This window comes from Rana temporaria, chromosome 9 (assembly GCF_905171775.1).
Source record: "Rana temporaria chromosome 9, aRanTem1.1, whole genome shotgun sequence".
NCBI classification, from domain to species: Eukaryota; Metazoa; Chordata; class Amphibia; order Anura; family Ranidae; genus Rana; species Rana temporaria.
The window spans coordinates 108,657,362-108,683,223 of record NC_053497.1 but is presented as its reverse complement, the minus strand read 5'-3'; positions in this window follow the sequence as shown (position 1 = coordinate 108,683,223).

The window sequence follows — 25,862 nt, the reverse complement described above, 5'->3', positions numbered from 1 at the left end:
GGTTGGAGTGTTCATCCATGCAAAAATACAAAACTGAATATCAAAAATTTACTAGCCTGTCGTCCAACATTTGTTGGACAAAAGTAGGACAACAATTGTCAAAAGGAGCGTACGAACGGTAGGATTTTAGGACAACAGTCTGTCAACAGACAATCCCCTGCCAACAATTGTATACTGTGTATGAGGCTTTAGGCCCCTTTCACATGTGCGGACCGTATGTCCGCTTTTTCATCCATCCGTTTGCGGATAAAAAAGGGACATACATTGGTCCCTATGTGATTCCCTATGTGATTGCGGATGTCAGCGGATAAATATCCGCTGACACCCGTAATCACCTGCCGCCGCAAAGATCTTGAGAGCTCGCCTCCTGGGTCCACTGGAAGAATACGAGTGTGAAGAACACTGCAGAGAGGCTGTACATAGAGTTCTATTTCAGGCAAGGAAACTAATTATGCTGCATTGGAAGTCTGAGACCCCCTGACCATAAATGAGTGGATTGATAATATTGGTTTGGTAGTGCGGGTGGAAAAATTGGTGTACCAACATAGGGGCAGCTCACACACGTTTAAGAAACAATGGGCAATGTGGTTGGACGTGCCGGGACTAGCACTGGTAGACTTAGTGGCAGACAGATTACTGGGAATAAATGCCGGGTGAGGACTGGATTATGTAAAATAATAAAGGGGATGATGTGGAGCTACTGGTGTGGTTATGTTGTTGGTTATTCCTCTGGATATACAGTATTCCCTATTCCCATGTTGCATTAAAGAATATGTATGTATTGCACTTTTATCCATATTGCACTGGAAAGTATATGTGTAATGTACCTCTGCAAACTAAATAAATATGTTGTTGGATAAAAAAAAAAGTGGAAAATGAGGGGTTCTGTTAAAATCAAACCACGGTCAGGTAGACCAACTAAGATTTCAGTCACAACTACCAGGAATTTTTTTCGGGATGCAAAGAAAAACCCACAAATAACTTCAGGTGATATACAGGACTCTCTGAAAACATGTGATGTGGCTGTTTCAAGATGCACAATAAGGAGGCACTTTAAGAAAGATGGGCTGCATGGTCAAGTCGCCAGAAGAAGGCCATTACTACGCAAATGCCACTAAGTATCCCGCTTACAATACGCCACACAGCCCCGAGACAAACCTCAAACCTGCACAAAGTCATTTGGAGTGATGAGACCATAATTTAGCTTTTGGGCCACAACCATAAACGCTTCATTTGGAGAGTCAACAAGGCCTATGATGAAAAGTACATCATTCCTACTGTGAAACACAGAGGTGGATCACTGATGTTTTGGGGATGTTTGAGCTACAATTGCACAGGAAATTTGGTCAAAATTGATGGCAATATGAATGCAGTAGGTTATCAAAAAATACTGGGGGTACATTTGCATTCATCAGCCAGGAAGCTGCTCATGGGACGTGCTTCGACTTTCCTACATGACAATGATCCAAAACACAAGGTCAAGTCGACCTGCCATTAGCTACAGCAGAATAAAGAGAAGGTTCTGGAGTGGCCATCTCAGTCTCCTGACCTCAATATCATTGAGCCAATCTGGGAAGATCTCAAACTTGCAAGACAGCCCTAAATTTTACAGGAACTGGAGGCTTTTTGCCAAGAGGAATGGGCAGCTTTACCAACAATGGGGGTAGTGGCGCTGTAATCAGGTATGCATGTCCGTTGAATGATAGCCCTTTTATGTATTATACAGCGTGTGTCACACAATGGGAGAAATTGGAATGGGGAATGGAAAACATGGGAAAAAGTCCTATAGATTAAAATAATACAGAGTCCATGTTCCAGGGCAAGCCTCCAGGGGGAAGATGAGAACAGGCTCCAAATATGCAAAACAAAAGAAAGAAGGCGCCACCAGGTCAGGAACAATGTGATTTTAATTTTACAATAGGTGCATTATCCACTTACATTTAAAATTAGAGAATTCGACATACAAGTCCTTGCTGGCCCATAGGTGGCAATCACCCACTGCAGATGTAGGCTGTGATGTTAAACTATCCCCTGGGATCCTCTTCAGCTGGCAAACCAGGAAGTCTGGGTGATGTGTGCACCAAGAGTGAGGCTTGAGACACAGACACAAACAGCGTGGGAGCGCGATGATGTCACAGGCAGCAACAAAGCGACAAAGTTTCGGAGCATGCACTGTAGGTTGCTAGGTTTCAAGCTTGAAAAAGGAGCGCACCTAGCAACCTACGGTGCATGCTCCGAAACGTTGTCGCTCTGTCGCTGCCTGTGACATCATTGCGCTCCCACACTGTTTACGTCTGTGTCTCAAGCCTCACTCTTGGTGCACACATCGCCCAGACTTCCTGGTTTCCCAGCTGACGAAGATCCCAGGGGATATTTTAACATCACAGCCTACATCTGCAGCGGATGATCACCACCTATGGGCCAGCAAGGACTTGTATGCCGAATTCTCTCATTTTAAATGTAAGTGGATAATGCACCTATTGTAAAATTAAAATCACATTGTTCCTGACCTGGTGGCACCTTCTTTATTTTGTTTTGATCTGAGAAGATAAAGAGCATCATTAACAAATACCACAAAAGACTTTAAGCTGTCATTGATGTTAAAGGGAGCAATACACGGTATTAAAAACTAGGGTATGTAAACTTTTTTGATCAGGGTAATTTGGGTTTATACCTGAGTTTCTGTTTCTGTTGCCATTATGATTTAAAAAGAGTAAACACAGTTGATTAATAATAAATGGCTTCAGCCAATGAGTGAAAGAAAAGTTTTTGTGTGATCATTAATATTCTCTGATATAAAAAAATATATATACTGTATATGTGTGTGTTTAAAAAATATTAGTGGTTGCATTTATGGCTCAGTTTGAAGGGTGTGCAAAAGCAAAGGGGATAGAGACTTAAAAGAGGAATGACATGCAGGTCAATGCCTTTTGTTGTTATATGACAAGTCCAAAATAGTTCAGTCTAGGTGCCCTGGGGATGCCCAGTTGTTGGAATTTAGCAATGCTCCTGATGTATGTATTTATAAATGTAGTCTGAAAAGGTTTTAGTTCCTTGTTGTCATTTTAGGACTTCTGTTATTGGTATTGTTATTAATAATCTGAAAGGTGCTGAAAATGTGTGTAAAAACTGATAAAATCTATCACTCCTTTTATTTATTACAACAGTGCTGGGATTCTCACAGAAAAATAATCAATCAATACTCTTATTGGAAGTGTTTTTATAGCTGTTAAACATGCTGCTGCAAGGAGAAGGTCACGTGAAGTAAAGGTGACCCGTGAAGGCTGCAGGTGACAGTAATAAATGGGTGCCTGGAGTATAGTCCAGTAAAATATCCATAAATGGAATGTGCACTGACAATTTTAATATACATATCTTGTGTTGAAGACCTAGCTGCTGCATATTTTTTTTACCATCAATAAAATATATGTTTTTTTTATACTTCTACTGATTGAAACAAGCATGGTATAAGCTGGAGATCTCCTTTGACCTCAGGTGGACATTAAAAATGTTGAATGTTGTGACAATGAACAGAAAGGGGCAAATCAGAACAACCAGCAGAGGTCAGCAGAGTTCAGGCTATGTGTACAACTAGATAGACAGGTGCACACTGTCACGTCCCCCTCCTCTGCATTCACCTGTTCCACACAGAATCCTCTGAGATTCCTCCCAGCCACAGTCTAACAAGTCCCATCTTGTCAGCACTTACAGTGTTGTAAATAGTTGAAGGCTCAGGTGATGATGATAACATGCAGATAAATTATCCACTTAACATTAATGGGCAGCCAGGAGTTACATCAGTGTCTGTTGAAAATTATAAACAAGTGTCTGACTAGTAGGAGCAAGTTCCAGCACTATTTACAGTATACCCATCATGTAACACATTACCAATATTACACTAATGGCACATATTTACAGCATAAAACAAATGCAATGCAATTTGTCAAGTGAGAGTGCATGTACATTAGTTCTGTGCAAACGGTTTAAAAAAAAAAAATGTTATTAGGCTATGTCCTGTGTTGAATCAATGTCTTTCATTTAAAATGTAAAATACTGCATTTGGACTCTAGATGACACTAATGCTGCGTACACACGACCATTTTTCATGACGTGAAAAATTAATTTTTTTTAAATGTCATTAAAAATTATGGTGTGTGGGCTCCAGATCATTTTTCATGACGTGAAAAATGGCCAATAAAAATTTAGAAACATGCTCAATTTTTTCGCGTTGTTTTTCCCGTTGTTGTTTTTCATGTCGTGAAAAACGGTCGTGTGTAGGCTTTAACGATGTGAAAAAAACGTGCATGTTCAGAAGCAAGTTATGAGACGGGAGCGCTCATTCTGGTAAAACTAGCGTTCGTAATGGAGATAGCACATTCGTCACGCTGTAACAGACTGAAAAGCACAAAGACTGAAAAGCGCGAATCGTCTCTCACCAAACTTTTACTAACACAAAATCAGCAAAAGCAGCCACAAGGGTGGCGCCATCCGAATGGAACTTCCCCTTTATAGTGCCGTCGTACATTTTGTACGTCACCGCGCTTTGCTAAAGCATTTATTTTTTTACGATCGTGTGTAGGCAAGGCAGGCTTGACAAGAATCAGGTTGAAAAAAACTTTTTTTAGACCATTAAAAATGGTCGTGTGTACACGGCATAAGAGTTTGATTTACTAAAGTCTGTTCATCTTGCAAGGGAAATTTCATTTTCTAAGGGAACTTGCAAAAAATACCTGATCACTTGCAAGGTAATGTACAAGAAAGGAGAAGTATAGCCAAAGCTTTTTGTGGCTGTTCTTTTCGTATGGATCACAGGAGTGCAGTTCATTTTGTACTACTTTGACCCATTTTCACCCGCCAGACGGATAAAGCTTGCTGTCGGCTGACATCACAGAGCCGGTCCAGGTTTTGAAAAAGATCCCGACTTTACAGTCAGAATCTGTAAAGTCAGAAGTGTCGCCTATGAAGATTTTTAAGTACCAAAGTTTGACGCCATTCCATGAGTGTGCGCAATTTTAAAGTGTGACAAATTAGGTATCTATAAACTCGGTGTAACAGCATCTTTCACATTATACAAAAAAATTGGGCTTACTTTACTGTTTTGTTATTTTTTAATTCATGTTATTCAAGATAAAAAGTTGCAATGACCACCACTTTATTCCCTAGGGTGTCTGCTACAAATGTATATATATATATTTATAATGTTTGGGGGTTCTGAGTAGGGATGAGCTTCAAGTTCGAGTCAAACTCATGTTCGACTTGAACATTGCCTGTTCGCCCGTTCGGCGAACAGCGAACAATTTGGGGTGTTCGCGTCAAATTCGAAAAGCCGCGGAACACCCTGTAAAAGTCTATAGGAAAAATCTAAAGTGATAATTTTAAAGGCTTATGCCGCGTACACGGTCATTTTTTGTGATGAAATAAAACAACGTTTTTCATCATGAAAAAAAACCCACACACCATCGTTTTCTGAAAATGCTCTAGCAAAGCGCGGATACGTACAACACGTACGACGGCACCCTGTTCCATTCAAGCTCCCGTCTCATAACTTGCTTCTGAGCATGCGCGGGTTTAAAACGTTGTTTAAAACGTCGTTTTAGCCCACACACGGTCATTTTTTATGACACAAAAAACGACATTTTGAAAAACGACATAAAAAATTGAAGCATGTTCGAATTTTTTTTTGGTCGTTTTTTAGAAGACAAAAAACGATGTGAAGCCCACACACGACAATTTTAAATGACGTTTTTAAAAAAGGTTGTTTTATTTCATCACAAAAAACGACCGTGTGTACGTGGCATTATATGCAAGTTATTGTCATAAAAAGTGTTTGGGGACCTGGGTCCTGCCCCAGGGGACATGTATCAATGCAAAAAAAGTTTTACAAACTGAAGTTTTTTTGGGAGCAGTGATTTTAATAATGCTTAAAGTGAAACAATAAAAGTGAAATATTCCTTTAAACTTTGTATCTAGAGGATGTGTATAGTATGCCTGTAAAGTAGCGCTTGTTTCCCGTGCTTAAAACTGTCCCTGCACAAAGTGTAATTTCTAAGGCAAAAAAAGTCATTTAAAAGTACTCGCGGCTATAATGAATTGTCAGCTCCAGGCAAAACAGAAAACATTGATAGTCTTTGATAAAAAAAAAAATGAGTGGGGGTCCTCCCAAATTCAATTACCAGGCCCTTCAGGTCTGGTATGGATATTAAGCTGAGGGCGGGGCCATCTGTCACGTGACCCCGTCCCCCTCTGACGCAAGGGGAAACCCAGGCTTTGCCAGTGACGTGACGGGTGACCCCGCCCCCCTCTGATGTAACGCAGGTTTCCCCGCCCTCAGCTACATAAAACCTGTCAGGCTGCGGCGACGATATTCCCGGGGTGTCTCCGGTGGAGACAGGATGCGCTGCGCTGGACATCATCGTTGGAGCCTGGACCTGGATGGAGAGGAGATCATTCATCGCTGTACCCCGGAGTGGATTACCACCACTGGAATCTTTTTTTATTTTTATTTTTTTAATAAAGGAATTATCCCAACGGTGTCTGTGTGGTTTTTTAAAAAAAATTTACACTTTCTTTGTGAAATGATATGGGTACAATTACCAATTAACATGGTGGGCGGGATCTGGGGGTCCCCTTTGTTAAAGGGGTCTTCCAGATTCTGATAAGCCCCCCGCCCACAGGCCCCCACAACCACTGGGCAAGGGTTGTGGGGATGAGGCCCTTGTCCCCATCAACATGGGGACATGGTGCTTTGAGGGGTCACATACCCCCAAAGCATCCTCCCCATGTTGAGGGCATGTGGCCTGGTACGGTTCAGCAGGGGGGCACTCTCTTGTCCCCCCCTCTTTTCCTGCGGCCTGCCAGGTTGCGTGCTTATATAAAGGGTCTGGTATGGATATTTGGGGGGAACCCCACCTCATTTTTTTTTTCATTTGACGCAGGGTTCCCCTTAATATCCATACCAGACCTGAAGGGCCTGGTAATTGAATTTGGGGGGAATCGCAAGCATTTTTTTTTTATCAATGACTATCCTTTATCCGAGCACGCAACCTGGCAGGCCGCAGGAAATGAGGGGAGGACGAGAGAGCGGCCCCCCTCATGAACCGTACCAGCCCACATGCCCTCAACATGGGGAGGATCCTTTGGGGGTCTGTGACCCCTCACAGCACCATGTCCCCATGTTGATGGGGACAAGGGCCTCATCCCCACAACCCTTGCCCGGTGGTTGTGGGGGTCTGCGGGCGGGGGGCTTATCAGAATCTGGAAGACCCCTTTAACAAAGGGGACCCCCGGATCCCAGCCCCCCAATGTGAACTGATAATCCACTCTCGGTCTCCACTCCAACACTGTCGGTATCCTGTGATGGATGCTCTCCGGGGTCCAGCGATTGATGATCTCTCCATCCAAGTCCATGCTCCAACGATGATGTCGAGCGCAGCGCATCCTGTCTCCACCGGAGACACCCTGGGAATATCGTTGCCCCAGCCTGACAGATCTTATGTAGCTGAGGGCGGGGCCATCTGTCACGTGACCCCATCCCCCTCTGACGCAAGGGGAAACCCAGGCTTTGCCAGTGACGTGACGGATGACCCCGCCCCCCTCTGATGTAACGCAGGTTTCCCCGCTCTCAGCTACGTAAGACCTGTCAGGCTGCTGCGACGATATTCCCGGGGTGTCTCCGGTGGAGACAGGATGCGCTGCGCTGGACATCATCGTTGGAGCCTGGACCTGGATGGAGAGGAGATCATTCATCGCTGTACCCCGGAGTGGATTACCACCACTGGAATCTTGTTTTATTTTAATTTTTTTAATAAAGGAATTATCCCAACGGTGTCTGTGTGTTTTTTTACAATTTTTTACACTTTCTTTGTGAAATGATATGGGTACAATTACCAATTCACATGGTGGGCGGGATCTGGGGGTCCCCTTTGTTAAAGGGGTCTTCCAGATTCCGATAAGCCCCCCGCCCGGGCAAGGGTTGTGGGGATGAGGCCCTTGTCCCCATCAACATGGGGACATGGTGCTTTGAGGGGGTCACATACCCCCAAAGCATCCTCCCCATGTTGAGGGCATGTGGCCTGGTACGGTTCAGCAGGGGGGCACTCTCTTGTCCCCCCCTCTTTTCCTGCGGCCTGCCAGGTTGCGTAATTGAATTTGGGGGGAATCGCAAGCATTTTTTTTTTTATCAATGACTATCAATGACTTTTCCGGGAGCCGACAATTCATTATAGCCGCGAGTACTTTTAATGCCTTTTTTTCCTTCAGAAATAACACTTTGTGCAGGAACAGTTCTAAGCACGGGAAACAAGTGCTACTTTACAGGCATACTATACACCCCCCCCCCCAGGTATGAAATTTAAAGGAATATTTCTAACAGTGTGGGGCGGGGCTTACTGTCACATGACACTGATCGCTGCTCCCGATGAGAGGGAGCAGACGATCAGTGTCCTGTCACTAGGCAGAACAGGGAGATGCCTTGTTTACACCGGCCTCTCCCCATTATGCAGCTCCCTGACACGATCGCGGGACATATCAGCGGACATTGAGTCCGCGGGTCCTACGGGCATGGTCACAGAGCTCGCGGCAGGGGCGTGCGCGTGCCCGCACGGCATTAAATTCAAAGTAATATACGTTACTTTTCACAGGCGTGCCATTCTGCCGACGTAAATGTACATTAAAAATGTATATTAAAAGATCATCCGACGGGGCAGCAGCTCCCGTATGCTCTTGTATATTCAACAAACACAGTACTCTATCATCTGACTTCTCCCAAGCGTATCGTCATGATCACGTGACTTCCTCAGGGGTTAATATTTGCATAATGGCATAGAGCTATCCCAATTTTGGGCATAAATCTCAGTCCAGTGTCCACTGTGACTCCCCAACTAATCTTTAGCTTCCACTGGGGCCGAAACTCATCCTTTGCAGCCCATTTCCATTGTAGGCAGAACATGCTGTTGTGCTACAACTACATGATCTGACAAAATAATCCATATTTGGTGTTAGGCGACGGTGGCAAGTGACACGCTCTGGGCTCCCACTGATTCTTTATTATGGTGAGTTAAACTATTTTATTTAATATTACAATGTAATAGTAGTAATAATGCGCTTCAATCATCCTGACACCATAATAACTATGGTGCCGTGATGATTGAAGCGCCAATACCAGTCCTTTCCTTGATAAATTGCCCCCCAAAAAACATATTTTCTGTCAGTGCCCCTCCCAAGACTAGACACTGGATCCACCCCTGATACAGTATCTCACAAAAGTGAGTACACCCCTCACATTTTTGTAAATATTTTATGGAATCTTGTTTTATTTTAATTTTTTTAATAAAGGAATTATCCCAACGGTGTCTGTGTGTTTTTTTTACAATTTTTTACACTTTCTTTGTGAAATGATATGGGTACAATTACCAATTCACATGGTGGGTGGGATCTGGGGGTCCCCTTTGTTAAAGGGGTCTTCCAGATTCCGATAAGCCCCCCGCCCGCAGGCCCCCACAACCACCGGGCAAGGGTTGTGGGGATGAGGCCCTTGTCCCCATCAACATGGGGACATGGTGCTTTGAGGGGGTCACATACCCCCAAAGCATCCTCCCCATGTTGAGTGCATGTGGCCTGGTACGGTTCAGCAGGGGGGCACTCTCTTGTCCCCCCCTCTTTTCCTGCGGCCTGCCAGGTTGCGTGCTTATATAAAGGGTCTGGTATGGATATTTGGGGGGAACCCCACCTCATTTTTTTTTCATTTGACGCAGGGTTCCCCTTAATATCCATACCAGACTTGAAGGGCTTGGTAATTGAATTTGGGGGGAATCGCAAGCATTTTTTTTTTTTATCAATGACTATCAATGACTTTTCCGGGAGCCGACAATTCATTATAGCCGCGAGTACTTTTAATGCCTTTTTTCCTTCAGAAATAACACTTTGTGCAGGAACAGTTCTAAGCACGGGAAACAAGTGCTACTTTACAGGCATACTATACACCCCCCCCAGGTACGAAATTTAAAGGAATATTTCACTTTTATTGTTTCACTAAGCATTATTAAAACCACTGCTCCCGAAAAAACTGCAGTTTTTAAAACTTTTTTTTGCATTGATACATGTCCCCTGGGCAGGACCCAGGTCCCCAAACACTTTTTATGACAATAACTTGCATACAAGCCTTTAAAATTAGCACTTTAGATTTTTCATGTTCAAGTCCCATAGACTTTAACGGTGTTCAAACAAATTTATTGCCTGTTCGCATGTTCTGATGCGAACCGAACTGGGGGGTGTTCGGCTCATCCCTAGTAATTCCCTAGCAAAAAAATGATGATTTTTACATGAAGGAGAGAAGTGCCAGAATAGGCCTGGTATTGAGGTGGTTAACCACTTCAGCCCCGGAGGATTTGGCTGTCAAATGACCAGGCCACTTTTTGCGATTCGGCACTGCGTCATTTAACTGACAATTGCGCGATCATGCGACGTGGCTCCTAAACAAAATGTACGCCCTTTTTTTCCCACAAATAGAGCTTTCTTTTGGTGGTATTTTATCACCTCTGCAGTTTTAATTTTTTGCTCTAAAAACAAAAATAGAGCGACAATTTTGAAAAAAAAAAAGCAATATTTTGTACTATTCGCTATAATAAATATTCCCAATTCTTTTTAAAAAAGCAAATGTTTTCTCAGTTTAGGCCGATACGTATTGTTCTATATATTGTTGGTAAAAAAAAATCGCAATAAGCGTTTATTGATTGGTTTGCGCAAAAGTTATAGCGTCTACAAAATAGGGGATCGTTTTATGGCATTTTTATTAATATTTTTTTTTTATTAGTAATGGCCGCGATCAGTGATTTTTATTGTAACTGCGACATTATGGCGGACACATCGGACACTTTTGATGCTATTTTGGGACTATTTGCATTTATACAGCGATCAGTGCTATAAAAATGCACTGGTCGCTGTATAAATGTGACTGGCAGGGAAGTGGTTAACCACTAGGGGGCTAGGAAGGGGTTAAGTGTGTCCTAGGGAGTGATTCTAACAGTGTGGGGCGGGGCTTACTGTCACATGACACTGATCGCTGCTCCCGATGAGAGGGAGCAGACGATCAGTGTCCTGTCACTAGGCAGAACAGGGAGATGCCTTGTTTACACTGGCCTCTCCCCATTATGCAGCTCCCTGACACGATCGTGGGACATATCAGCGGACATTGAGTCCGCGGGTCCTACGGGCATGGTCACAGAGCTTGCGGCAGGGGCGTGCGCGTGCCCGCACGGCATTAAATTCAAAGTAATATACGTTACTTTTCACAGGCGTGCCATTCTGCCGACGTAAATGTACATTAAAAATGTATATTAAAAGATCATCCGACGGGGCAGCAGCTCCCGTATGCTCTTGTATATTCAACAAACACAGTACTCTATCATCTGACTTCTCCCAAGCGTATCGTCATGATCACGTGACTTCCTCAGGGGTTAATATTTGCATAATGGCATAGAGCTATCCCAATTTTGGGCATAAATCTCAGTCCAGTGTCCACTGTGACTCCCCAACTAATCTTTAGCTTCCACTGGGGCCGAAACTCATCCTTTGCAGCCCATTTCCATTGTAGGCAGAACATGCTGTTGTGCTACAACTACATGATCTGACAAAATAATCCATATTTGGTGTTAGGCGACGGTGGCAAGTGACACGCTCTGGGCTCCCACTGATTCTTTATTATGGTGAGTTAAACTATTTTATTTAATATTACAATGTAATAGTAGTAATAATGCGCTTCAATCATCCTGACACCATAATAACTATGGTGCCGTGATGATTGAAGCGCCAATACCAGTCCTTTCCTTGATAAATTGCCCCCCAAAAAACATATTTTCTGTCAGTGCCCCTCCCAAGACTAGACACTGGATCCACCCCTGATACAGTATCTCACAAAAGTGAGTACACCCCTCACATTTTTGTAAATATTTTATTATATCTTTTCATGTGACAACACTGAAGAAATTACACTGTTCTACAATGTAAAGTAGTGAGTGTACAGCTTGTATAACAGTGTACATTTTCTGTCCCCTCAAAATAACTCAATACACAGCCATTAATGTCTAAACTTCTGGCAACAATGGTGAGTGCACCCTTAAGTGAAAATGTCCAAATTGGGCCCAATTAGCCATTTCCCTCCCTGTTGTCATGTGATTCGTTAGTGTTACAAGGTCTCAGGTGTGAATGGGGAGCAGGTGTGTTAAATTTGGTGTTATCGCTCTCACTCTCTCATACTGGTCACTTGAGGTTAATAAACGTTTACTGTACAAAGTAAGGTCCGTTGGCATGGACCATAGGGTGAGTACATAGATTGAAAATTGCTTACAAGGACGAGTTCAGAGGGTGGTGATAAATAGGGAGTACTTAGAATGGTTAAGGGTGGGTAGTGGGGTCCCCCAGGGTTCTGTGCTGGGACCAGTGCTATTTAATTTGTTCATAAACGACCTGGAGGATGGGGTAAACAGTTCAATCTCTGTATTTGCGGATGATACTAAGCTAAGCAGGGAAATAACTTCTCCACAGGATATGGAAACGTTGCAAGTAGATCTGAACAAATTAACGGGGTGGGCAACTACATGGCAAATGAGGCTTAATGTGGAAATATGTAAAATAATGCATTTGGGTGCATGGCCCAAATGAACTATGCAAAGTGTGTGGAAAGGTGGAGTTATTCTTTAAGTGTGTCTGTGCCTGATGAGTAAATGGGCACTCAGACTCCTTAATGCTTCCTATAAGCTCTATATGAAATGAGCCTCACATTTTTGTCTGAAATGGGCACCGGTCTTTGATCTGTGGGCATGGCCAGAGATCTCTGGCATTATTGTCAAGTGATTCAATTGTTGCTGAGCACCCCTTTTTGGAAATTTGGATACCTACTCCCCATGTCCCAAGTAATGTGCTGTTGGCTGCCTCCCACACAGCATCCTTCAAATAAAAAATTAAGCTGGGTAGAAAATTGTCAGCCGATAAGCAACTACATCCAATGTTGGTTCAATCATTTATCACCCATCAAAAGCAGCTGCATCCAATTATCCTTCAATATCCACAGTGGGAGATCATTCCACCCTGTATAGTGTGGATGGAGGAATCTGCCAGAAAAAATAAGTGTATGGTCAGCTTTTTACTTAAGCACCAAATTTAACACATATTCCTAAAAGGAATTATCAGTGGAATATCTGTTTTTACAGAGCAAGGGACAGAGCCAGCACCAAGACATTTGCACATTCAAATTGGATCAGTGGCCTTTTCCCTGAAATTGGGAATATGCAAACCAAGCCAGAATGCTAAATCGCTTCTAAAGAACCTGAGGTGTAAGTCATTTTCCGTAGAGCAGAGTCCTTTTAAAGCTTTTGTTGACAAACGTAAACAAAATACATCTCCGAGATTGCTGAGGTTGTTGAAAGTTACTGCCATTATTTAAAAAGATATCCAATCTTTGCAGATTTAGCGGGCCTGATGTACTTTTTGTGTTTTACAGCCTTCCACAGAGATGGAGAAGAATGCTGTACATTTTAATTCACCTTCTTTGCCTTGTGATCTATATGTATCATGGAGACATTACTTGTAAACTAAAACCCTTTTAACTCTGTGTATGTGCTGAATAATTCAAGCCACTTGTATGAGAAAGCCAACAGTGGCTGAAGGCAGCAAGGACCTAGTTCATCTGTACGCTGAATGCCTGCTTGATGGTGGATTTTGTGTATTCAATTTAATTCCCATCCCGCTGTCTGTTGATGAGAAAATATTAACATTTCAATTACGCTAAATCCTCATTCATTCTGCTGTGACATTTCTAGTTGATATAAATGTTTCCTGCACTACAAGAGTCTGTGATTGTGGAGGGAGGGGACGACGACTCAACCAAGCCCATCCAATCTCCCTGCTGGAAACCACAAATACTGGATAAACAGACCTCTCCGCAGAGGTGCCACAATGGCATTTGCAGCTTAAAATTGATTATTTGTTCTGCCTTGCTTAATTAAACATGTGGGATAGTTTTATATCAGAATTTTTTTTTTCCTGCTTTTACTTTTATTGCAGTAGGTTCTAGACACTCTTTACTATATACCATAAAGGGTCCAGTTCTTATATAATAGCTTAAAGGACTACTTCACCAAAAAGATCTAGACTTGAAGCAGATCTTTCCCCCCTTTCCATCAAATCTCTGTTAGCCTTTCTTTTTTTGGCTTTTACCTTTTATTTACTTTCACAGAGAGTAAAATTGCAACAGTGCGATCAGCTGCACATGTGCTTAAAAAAAAGCCCACACAGCTGAGGTGCGGAAAGAGGGTCGGGAGATAACAGCTCTACAATCTGATGGAATAGGGTGGCTGCTCTCTACTCTACCATGATGGCTCTCTTGTTGGGGTTGTGCCTCTCCCTCTCTTTCTCCCTCTGCTCTATCCAATACCCAAGTCACGTCAGTGACCTCATCATCATCATCACTAGCGCCAACTTGGCAATACGCTGCGGCTGGGGGAACATGACTGCCAATTTGTTGGCTCATGTTACTCCCTTCCTCTATCTCAGAACCAACATTATAATCAAGTAATATCTGTGTATCTTCAAGAAGCAAGTGGCTGACACTGTGTTCAAATAATTCAGCTGACTCCTCCATGCATAATGCTGGGGCTATGATAAAAGTAGCTGCAGTGGACTGCACACTAGTATCAGCTTGGGTCATAGAGCATGAAGGTGATTTAGTGGTTGGATAGCACAGACAACATCACTAAACAGAGACAAATTTGTCCTGCCTGAGGACAGACCACGTCTGAATTTGCCTGTGGACACAGATGCTGCTGGCCCCTCATAGTGGCATGGGAACATCTGCCTCTCCTTGTTGGCCTCCTAGACATGATGGGGGGCTTATTACCCAAATTAAATAGAAACTGGGAAATGTGTGTGTAGTGCCTGTGTACTTTCAGTACAGGTGCTATGTTAAATTTAGAAGGGGGATGAGAGAGTTACTTTGCTCTCATCCATGTTGATTTGGTTAAATTAGGTTTCTGCCAGGCTGGGCTGTCCTGTGGGTTCATTCTGTGTTCCAAAGATACGTTTCCATCTTTGGATAGCAGGTGGCGCCAGAGGAGGTCAGGCAGAGGCGCCTTTCCCCAGCAGCCAATCAGAGGAGTGTTTCCCTTGCGGGGCATGCTGGGGGAGGATATTTCTTGGGCAGACGCCATTTTGTGGGGTTCGTTCTTCTTCGCACAATCCTGGTTCCAGGTGCGGCACCCACCTTTAGGGTGCGCGCACAATCACGGGCCCCGGCGAGATGGCCTACCAGGCCGCGGCGCACGTGCTGCGCGGAGTTCCCAGTTCTGGGCCCTCATGGCCTGGAGCAACTGAAGCTGCAAAGGGGCCCCAGTGACTTACTGGGTCCCCACATTCTATGAAGAAGATCCCAAGCGAGTTGTGCTGTTCGGTGGGGAGTCGGTCTGAGGTGAGCCCGGAGGCAGGTGATCCAATAGGGCTTAGACAATCCATCGGGGATCTGGGTGACCAGACACTGAGAAGTTGTATGCTGCAACTTGTCAGTCGGTGACCCCAAACTTAAGAAGTCTACCTGAGGGAGATTCAGACAAATTATATTCGCTGATAGGATTCGCTCTATTATCTACATTCCTGAGTAGAGAGCCTGTGGCAGAGGTTCCACTCCAAATTCTAATCCTATTAGAACCAAGTCAGTGGCAGAGACTTGTTCCTTCTCAGGAGTTCCAAGTTATACTCTGGCTGCCAGGTCGGTGTGAGAGGCCTGTCCAGGTACACTTTACCCATTCCGGCTGGAGTGACGACGTGAGTTAAAGTCCCATTTGGAGGCAGGACTGCTTCCGTTATCCATAGGCCTGAATCTGCAAATTCTCCTTTCACCAACCTTTCTCTATCTACCTCAACTTGACTGTTGGCCATGTTGGGCGAGAAATAAAAGCACAGAAAACGACACCCTGCTGTTTGGACATTCCGTTATTGCATCATCATCATCATCACAGAGGTAACATAACATGCCGTTCCAATCTAACCAGCGGCTCCTGAGGGGGTAGCGCTACATGTGATTGTATGTACTTTATCAAATGAAAAGTGGTGTTTGGTGCACTTTAAATTGAGGACTGACTCTGACAGAAATGTAAAAACAATAACAAAAATAAAAAAGGGGAACACCAGAATTGCAATCAGAAAAACTGTGGCTGACAATAAAAAAAAAAGGGAGTAGGCAGCAACCGAAAAACAAAACAAAAGGGTATACAGAACTGTATACAACACTAAATGTTATGTTAAATACTGCACTACAATAACACACTACTCGCAAGTGCCATGGGCGGCATGGGGGTGGCAAAAAAGTCACCCTCCGCATGAATAAAAAACCCACCCGTCCTCCCGGACTAATATAGCCCCCGGCATCGTGGCGCTGGTGTTCTATCAGAGAGCCGGCTGTTGGGCTCGGCTTAGGCTGAGGGAGGCTCTGTCAGCAGGGAGGGGCGGGGCAGGGAGCTCCACTGACGTTCTGACCCTGCCCTATGTACTCTGTATGTGCTTCGAGCACTGAGATTGCCTTGCCTGGACCACAAATATTCCCGCCCCCTACCACCATAAGCCCCGCCCCTACCACCGTAAGCCCCACTTCTACAGTGGTAAGCTCTGCCTCTGGACCTCTGAAAGCGGGAGGTGAGCCCAGCTGGCCAGGTAGGCCTTTCTGCCTACAGACTTACTGTTACTAAACCCTCCCTGACAATGTTGTTTACCCCCCTGTATAGCTGTACATTGCTGAAAGTTAAAATGTCAAAACTGGCTACTTGGTTATCTCCTGTAGTATGTCACATTCGCAGTTTGATCATCTCCTGTAGTATGTGGCATTCACAGTCTGATCATCTCCTGTAGTATGTCGCATTCGCAGTCTGATCATCTCCTGTAGTATGTCGCATTTGCAGTATGATCATCTGCTGTAGTATGTCGCATTCGCAGTCTGATCATCTCCTGTAGTATGTAGCATTCGCAGTCTCTGGTCATCTCCTGTAGTCTCTTCTACAGTCTATTTAACCACTTACCCCCCGGACCATATTGCTGCCCAAAGACCAGAGTACTTTTTGCGATTCGGGACTGCGTCGCTTTAACAGACAATTGCGCGGTCGTGCGACGTGGCTACCAAACAAAATTGGCGTCCTTTTTTTCCCACAAATAGAGCTTTCTTTTGGTGGTATTTGATCACCTCTGCGTTTTTTATTTTTTGCGCTATAAACAAAAATAGAACGACAATTTTGAAAAAAATGAATATTTTTTACTTTTTGCTGTAATAAATATCCCCCAAAAATATATAAAAAAACATTTTTTTTCCTCAGTTTAGGCCGATACGTATTCTTCTACATATTTTTCGTAAAAAAAAATCGCAATAAGCGTTTATTGATTGGTTTGCGCAAAAGTTATAGCGTTTACAAAATAGGGGGTATTTTTATGGCATTTTTATTAATATTTTTTTTACTAGTAATGGCGGCGATCAGCGATTTTTTTTTCGGTATTGCGACATTATGGCGGACACTTCGGACATTTTTGACACATTTTTGGGACCATTGGCATTTTTATAGCGATCAGTGCTATAAAAATGCATTAGATTACTATAAAAATGCCACTGGCAGTGAAGGGGTTAACACTAGGGGGCGAGGAAGGGGTTAAGTATGCCTGGGTGTGTTCTTACTGTGGGGGGGGGGGGGTGGCCTCACTAGGGGAAACACTGATCCTCGGTTCATACATTGTATGAACCGAAGAAAAGCATTTCCCCTGCTGACAGGAACGAGAGCTGTGTGTTTACACACACAGCTCCCGTTCCCCGCTCTGTACCGAGCGATCGCGTGTGCCCGGCGGCGATCGCGCCCGCCGGGCACACGCACGGGAGTCGGGGGCGAGCGGGGGGCGCGCGCGCGCGCCTCCGGCGGCGCGCGTGCGCCCCCTAGTGGCGGCTAAAAGGTAGGACGTCATAATACGTGATCTCGCCTAGGAGAGCCACCTTGTGGACGTATTATGACGGTGCGGCGACGGCAAGTAGTTAAAAGTAGTACCTGCTGTTGCACAAATCACTTTATTACACTTTTATTTCTGATATCTATGGCTATGCATATTTATTTAATACATATTGAGCACTATATTTGATTGGCTGTTTCTGCTTGGCACACACACACAATCAAATAGTGCTCAATATGCCCGTTGCGTTAGAGGGGGTGGGGTCACCCGCGCACATGACAGGTGGCCTCGCCCTTAGCTATTTAAGAAACAAAGAAACAAAATTTATGTATTTTTTTCACAAATTTAGAGATTTCTTTTGGTGGTATTTGATCACCTCTGCGGTTTTTAGTTTTTGCGCTATAAACAAAAATAGAGCGAAAATTTTGAAAAAAAAAATATTTTTTACTTTTTACCATAATAAATATCCCCCAAAAATATATAAAAAAAAACGTTTTTTTCCTCAGTTTAGGCCGATACGTATTCTTCTACATATTTTTCTTAAAAAAAATCGCAATAAGCGTTTACTGATTGGTTTGTGCAAAAGTTATAGCGTCTACAAAATAGGGGGTAGTTTTATGGCATTTTTATTAATATTTTTTTTTTACTAGTAATGGCGGCGATCAGCGATTTTTTTTTCGGTACTGCGACATTATGGCTGTATGAACAGACGGTCAGGCATTTCTCCCCTGACAGGACCCGGAGCTGTGTGTTTACACACACAGCTCCCGGTTCTCACTCTGTAACGAGCGTTCGCGGGTTCCCGGCGGTGATTGCACCCGCCGGGCACGCGTGTCGGGATCAAGGACGAGCGGGGGCGCGCACGCCCCTAGTGGCCGCTTTGCGAGGCGACGTAGAGCTACGGGCTCTCACGCAGGGGAGCTGACCTGCCACCGTCGGCAAGTATAGTTAAAGAGCTTGACTTGTAGTTTTGTTAACTGTTTTTTTTTTGTTTTGATAGGGGCGCAGTTTCAGTGTTTGCCATAGGTGATATTTTCACTAGATACGCCTCTGACTACACTGACACTACACTATACTCACACTGCACTGTATTGACACACTATTCTCACATTATGTTAACACTACACTAACACTCAGAGTCACAATAAGTGAACACCCTAACTCAATAGTAGCAAACTGAGCCCTGCTTTATCTGTCTCCACTCTAAAAACACATTGCAAAAGCTTCCTGTGGGAAGGAACCTTTTATAGTGTGAGGTGGGACTATAAGCACTGAGCTGTGATTGAACAAAGTCATCGTCCAATCAGGGCTCTGACAGCAGGGCCGTCTTTTTACATGGGCCCTGCTGTAATCTGTTGAGGTAGAGATGCCTTTTGTCCCGTGCGTGACATAATGTGCGGATCATATGACGCAAGTCTTTGTGCACGTAGTGATTGTGCCAGAAGCCTACCACGTTTGTTGCCTGGATCATAGGATTTTGTTGTGACACACCTGAAGCGCTGCTTTAGCTTTAAAGAGCAACAGATCAGTTATTTGTTTTCGGGCCATGTCGAGGTCATTCTCTAGAGGTCGAGACGAGGCACTTTTATGTTGGGTTTTTAGGGGTTGCAATTTGCTTAGAGATGTCAGTTGCGCCGTCTCTTGAGCCTAGACCCATGTTTTATGAGTATCCCTCGTATCAGCACCTTATGGGCTTCCCATATCAGTCCTGTGTCCCCGTGATGTGTGTCATTCTTGTGAAAATAATGTCCCATTTCCCTCTCCACCTCCGTCAGCACTTCCGGGTCCTGCAGGAGGCCCTCATTTAGTCGCCTTATTTTGTAGACGCTATTACTTTTGCGCAAACCAATCAATAAACGCTTATTGCGATATTTTTACCAACAATAAGTATAAGAATACATATCAGCCTAAACTGAGGAAAAAAAATGTTTTTTATATATTTTTGGGGGGATATTTATTATAGCAAAAAGTAAAAAATATAGAATTTTTTTTTAAATTGACGCTCTATGTTTGTTTATAGCTCAAAAAATAAAAACCGCAGAGGTGATCAAATACCACGAAAAGAAAGCTCTATCTGTGGGAAAAAAAGGACGCCAATTTTGTTTGGGAGCCACGTCACACGACCGCACAATTGTCTGTTAAATCGACGCAGTGCCGAAACGCAAAAAGGGCCAGGTCCTTAAAATGCATATTGGTCTGGGTCTTAAGTGGTGAAGTAAAGCCAACTCAATTTTTTTTCGTTTATAGACCATAGTGTTTTAAGTTAGAAATACATACCTTAACTTGTCAGAAACTTTAGTTTTAAGTAAAGACAACAACATTTTTCCAGATAATAGGCCATAAGTTCAAATAAAGCCAACTCAATTTTTCCGGTTTCCAGAAAAGTTTAACTTACATAAAAATAAATACACATACATAAAATTATTTATTTTGAGTACTTACAGTATATAGCACTGTCAATTTATGGAGCACTTTACATATACATTGTACATTCACATCAGTCCCTGCCCTCAAGGAGCTTTCAATCTAAGATCCCTAACTCACATTCATACATACACATACTAGGGCCAGTTTCCCTATCAGCATGTCTTTGTATTGTGGAAGGAAACCTACACAGGCATGGTAGAACATGCAAACTGCAGACAGGTAGTATTGTGGTCAGGATTCAAACCAGCAACCCTTTTGTTGCTAGGTGAACGTGCTAACCACTACACTACTGTGCTTCCCTATTACTTCGGTACTTAGTTACTTAGGTACTTAGTTTTAAGTGATATTAACTTGTAACTTACTAAAAAATGTTACCATGTTTTTATTGAACACACCATGTAAACATTCCCAGTGCATGTGGAAAAATCATGTGAACCCTTGGATTTAATAACTGGCTGAACCTCCTTTAGCAGCAATAACTTCAACCAAATGTTTCCTGTAGTTGCAGATCAGACGTGCACAATGGTCAGGAGTAATTCTTGACCATTCCTCTTTACAGAATTGTTTCAGTTCAGCAATATTCTTGGGATGTCTGGTGTGAATCGCTTTCTTGAGGTCATGCCACAGCATCTCAATCGGGTTGAGGTCAGGACTTTGACTGGGCCACTCCAGAAGGCGTATTTTCTTCTGTTTAAGCATTCTGTTGTTGATTTACTTCTATGCTTTGGGTCGTTGTCCTCTTGCAACACCCATCTTCTGTTGAGCTTCAGCTGGTGGACAGATGGCCTTAAGTTCTCCTGCAAAATGTATTGATAAACTTGGGAATACATTTTTCCTTTGATGATAGCAATCTGTCCAGGTCCTGACGCAGCAAAGCAGCCCCAAACCATGATGCCCCCACCAACATACTTCACAGTTGGGATGAGATTTTGATGTTGGTGTGCTGTGCCTCTTTTTCTCCACACATAGTGTTGTGTGTTTCTTCCAAAAAACTCAACTTTGGTTTCGTCTGTCCACAGAATATTTTGCCAGTACTGCTGTGGAACATCCAGGTGCTCTTGTGCAAACTGTAAACGTGCAGCAATGTTTTTTTGGACAGCAGTGGCTTCCTCTGTGGTATCCTTCCATGAAATCCATTCTTGTTTAGTGTTTTACGTATCATAGATTCGCTAACAGGGATGTTAGCATATGCCAGAGACTTTTGTAAGTCTTTAGCTGACACTCTAGGATTCTTCTTCACCTCATTGAGCAGTCTGCGCTGTGCTCTTGCAGTCATCTTTACAAGACGGCCACTCCTAGGGAGAGTAGCAGCAGTGCTGAACTTTCTCCATATATAGACAATTTGCCTTACCGTGGACTGATGAACAGCAAGGCTTTTAGACATACTTTTATAACCCTTTCCAGCTTTATGCAAGTCAACAATTCTTTATCGCAGGTCTTCTGGGAGCTCTTTTGTGTGAGGCATCATTCACATCAGGCAATGCTTCTTGTGAAAAGCAAACCCAGACCTCCAATCTCATCTCATTGATTGGACTCCAGTTGGCTGACATCTCACTTCAATTAGCTCTTGGAGATGTCATTAGTCTATGGGTTCACATACTTTTCCCACCTGCACTGTGAATGTTTACATGGTGTGTTCAATAAAAACATGGTAACATTTAATTCTTTGTGTGTTATTAGTTTAAACAGACTGTGATTGTTTAATGTTGTGACTTAGATGAAGATCAGATCACATTTTATGACCAATTTGTGCAGACATCCATATCATTCCAAAAGGGTTCACATACTTTTTATTGCAACTGTAGAATACAGAATGTATTAACAGTTTTTTTAAGCCCTTTAGGAAAGTAATTTGCACTTTAACCACTTCAGCCCCGGAAGGATTTTCCCCCTTAATGACCAGGCCATTTTTTGCGAATAACACACTGCTTTGATTTAACAGACAATTGTGCGTTGTGCGATACTGTACCCAAGCAAAATGGACGTTCTTTTTTTCCCACAAATAGAGCTTTCTTTTGGTGGTATTTGATCACCTCTGTGGTTGGACAAATCTGACCTCAAATTACACTTTTTGGGGACAAGTGACATTATTACATTGATCAGTGCTATAAAGATGCACTGATCAATGTATAAATGACAATGGCAGGAAAAGGGTTAACACTAGGGGGTGATCAAGGGTTTGAGTGTGTTCCCTGGGTGTGTTCTAACTGTAGGGGGGGTTAGCTACTAGGGATGAGCCGAATACCCTCCGGTTCGGTTCGCAGCAGAACATGCGAACAGTTAAAGAATTTGTTCGAATCCGCAAACACCGTTAAAGTCTATGGGACACGAACGTAAAAAATCAAAAGTGCTATTTTTAAAGGTTAACGTGCAAGTTATTGTCATAAAAAGTGTTTGGGGACCTGGGTCCTGCCTCAGGTGACATGTATCAATACAAAAAAAGTTTTAAAAACTTCAGTTTTTTTGGGAGCAGTGATTTTAATAATTCTTAAAGTGAAACAATAAAAGTGAAATATTCCTTTAAATTTCGTACCTGGGGGGTGTCTATAGTATGCCTGTAAAGTGGCACATAATATCCATACCAGACCCTTGAGGTCTGGTATGGATATTAAGGGGAACCCTGCGCCTATTTTTTTTTTAAATGGCATAGGGGTTCCCCTCAAAATCCATACCAGACCCTTCAGGTCTGGTATGAATTTTAATGGGAACCCCACGCCAAAATTAAAAAAATGGCGTAGGGGTCCCCCAAAAATCCATACCAGACCCTTATCCGAGCATGCAACCTGGCAGACCACAGGAAAAGAGGGGGAACAAGAGAGCACTCCCCCTTCTGAACCGTACCAGGCCACATGACGTGCGCGGGTGACCCGCCCCCCTCTGACACAAAGGGGAAACGCGCAGGGTTACCCAGTGATATGTGCAAGTGACCCCTCCCCCATTGCTTCAGAGGGGGGGTGGGATCACCCACACATGTCACTTGGTAACCTCGCAGCGTTTTCCCGTTGCGTTAGAGGGGGTGGGGTCACCCGCGCACATGACAGGTGGCCTTGCCCTTAGCTATTTAAGAAACAAAGAAACTAAATTTATGTATTTTTTTCACAAATTTAGAGATTTCTTTTGGTGGTATTTGATCACCTCTGCGTTTTTTTTTTAAACAGAAAAAGAGCGAATTTTTTTTAAAAAAAGCAATATTTTTTACTTTTTGCTATAATAAATATCCCCCAAAAATATATATATATATAAAAAAAAAAGAATTTCCTCAGTTTAGGCCGATATGTATTCTTCTACATATTTTTGGTAAAAAATCGCAATAAGCTTATATTGATTGGTTTGCGCAAAAGTTATTTCGTCTACAAATGAAGGGATAGTTTTATGCCATTTTTATATTTTTTACTAGTAATGGCGGCGATCTGCGATTTTTATCGTGACTGCGATATTGCGGCGGACACATTGGACAATTTTGACACTAATTTGGGACCATTGTCATTTAAACAGCGATCAGTGCTATAAAAATGCACTGATTACTGTGTAAATGCTACTGGCAGGAAAGGGGTTAACCACTAGGGGGTGAGAAAGGGGTTAAGTGTGTCCTAGGGAGTGATTCTAACTGTGAGGGGGCTGCGCTACAAGTGACATTACAGTGATCACTGCTCCCGTTCACAGGGAGCAGTAGATCACTTTCCTGTCACTAGGCAGAACAGGGAAATGCCTTATTTACATCTACCCGTTCTGCCACTCTGTGACACGATCGCGGGACACCGGCAGACATCGAGTTAGTGGGTCCCGCGGGCACGGTCACAGAGCTCGTGGCGAGCGCATGTGCGCCTGCTAGGCAGCAGATTCAAAACAACGTACAGGTATGTTGCTTTGCCTGCCCGTGCCATTCTGCCGGCGTACATGTACGTGAGGCCGTCGGCAAGTGGTTAAGTGGGCTAATGGGTCATTATTCATGGTTAACTCTAAACTGATAACCTGTAGGGGCTCTAAAACCTTTGGAAAATTTTGGGTCCCACCGTTCAATGTAATTTCATGGGCGTGTGCAGTTTTAAGGTTTAACATGTTTGGTATCTATCTACTCAGCATACCTTTAATTTTATCAAACATTGGTTAACATATTACGTTTGTGTGGACAAAAGTTACCTTTAGTGCATTTTTTACTGAAATATAGCATTTGATAAACCATGGGGCTAATACGTCACATACACATTTGAAACTACCAGCCATTTTATTCACTGGGGGCTCTGGTTTCATAAGAATAATAATATTTTGGGGTTTTTAACTACTGTAATCTTCAGGTGTAAAATTATATAATTTTTTCATACATGTTTTAAAAAAAATGCAAAAATGGCTCTGGCAGCGAAAAGGTTGAAAGGCAACACAGCAGATACTAGATAAAGATGAAATCCAGGCACTGCATACCAAAATACCCATATTTTAGAATGTGGAAATAACATTTTGTCAGCAACCCTGCAATTCTGAAATATCAGTTTTAAATGGAACTGCCCTTTTTTTATCATGTGACCTCCTATCAGATCTAATTAATTGTCTTTCTCTGCCAGAGAATGTACTGTAATAAAGGATAGTTACAGACTGGTCGCTATTGGTTACTGTGGTTTACACATCATCATCATCGCTGTTTGAACTACTTCAGTGAGTTGTTATTTAAGTTCTAAAAGCAGAAAGGATTGCCTGTGTAAAAGTGAACTTGTAAAAGGCAACCAACAAATTAATATCTGGGCTGCAGCTTCCCCCCAGAGGATGGCTTCTGAAAAACAAGAAACTTAATGGAGAGCAGTAATGGAAAGCTACAGAGATTTGCATATAAAATATTGAACCGGAGAACATTACCAAGAAAGGCTGAGATCTCAGATGCCTCGTGAATTAGTAATGCAGGCTAACACAAGTGTTTGCTTGCCATAAAATCCTTCTGTGCAGAAGAGAGCTGTTCTTCTTCCAAAGAGGGAGATGATCGGTCACGCAGACTATCCCGCTCTCTTCTTCCTTTCCCTGGCAGCATAATTACCTTCTCTATTTCTTGCGGTTGTCACAAGAAATTTGTTTCCTCGTTTGTCTCTTTAAATAAACCCAACACAAACCCGGCCAGTTTAAAATGATCATGTGATGACAAATATCTATCAGGGAAAAATTGCCATCAGTGAAAACAATCCATATGTAGCACGTCCCCCTTGGGGACTGCTTAGGTTTACCTGCTCATCTGCACTACCATGACCCTGTGAACTTTCCAACCTACCTGATACTCTGGGTTCAGACATCTTTGCACCACCTGAAGTCAAGAGACTGAGCTGGCCACTCCAGAGTCTTCACTTTATTCTTCTGTAGCCAATGATAGGTTGATTTGGCCTTGTGTTTTGGATCATTCTCATGTTAGATTGTCCAAGTACGTCCCATGCGCAGCTTCCTGGCTGATGAATGCAAATGTTGCCATCAATTTTGACCAAACTTTCTGTGTC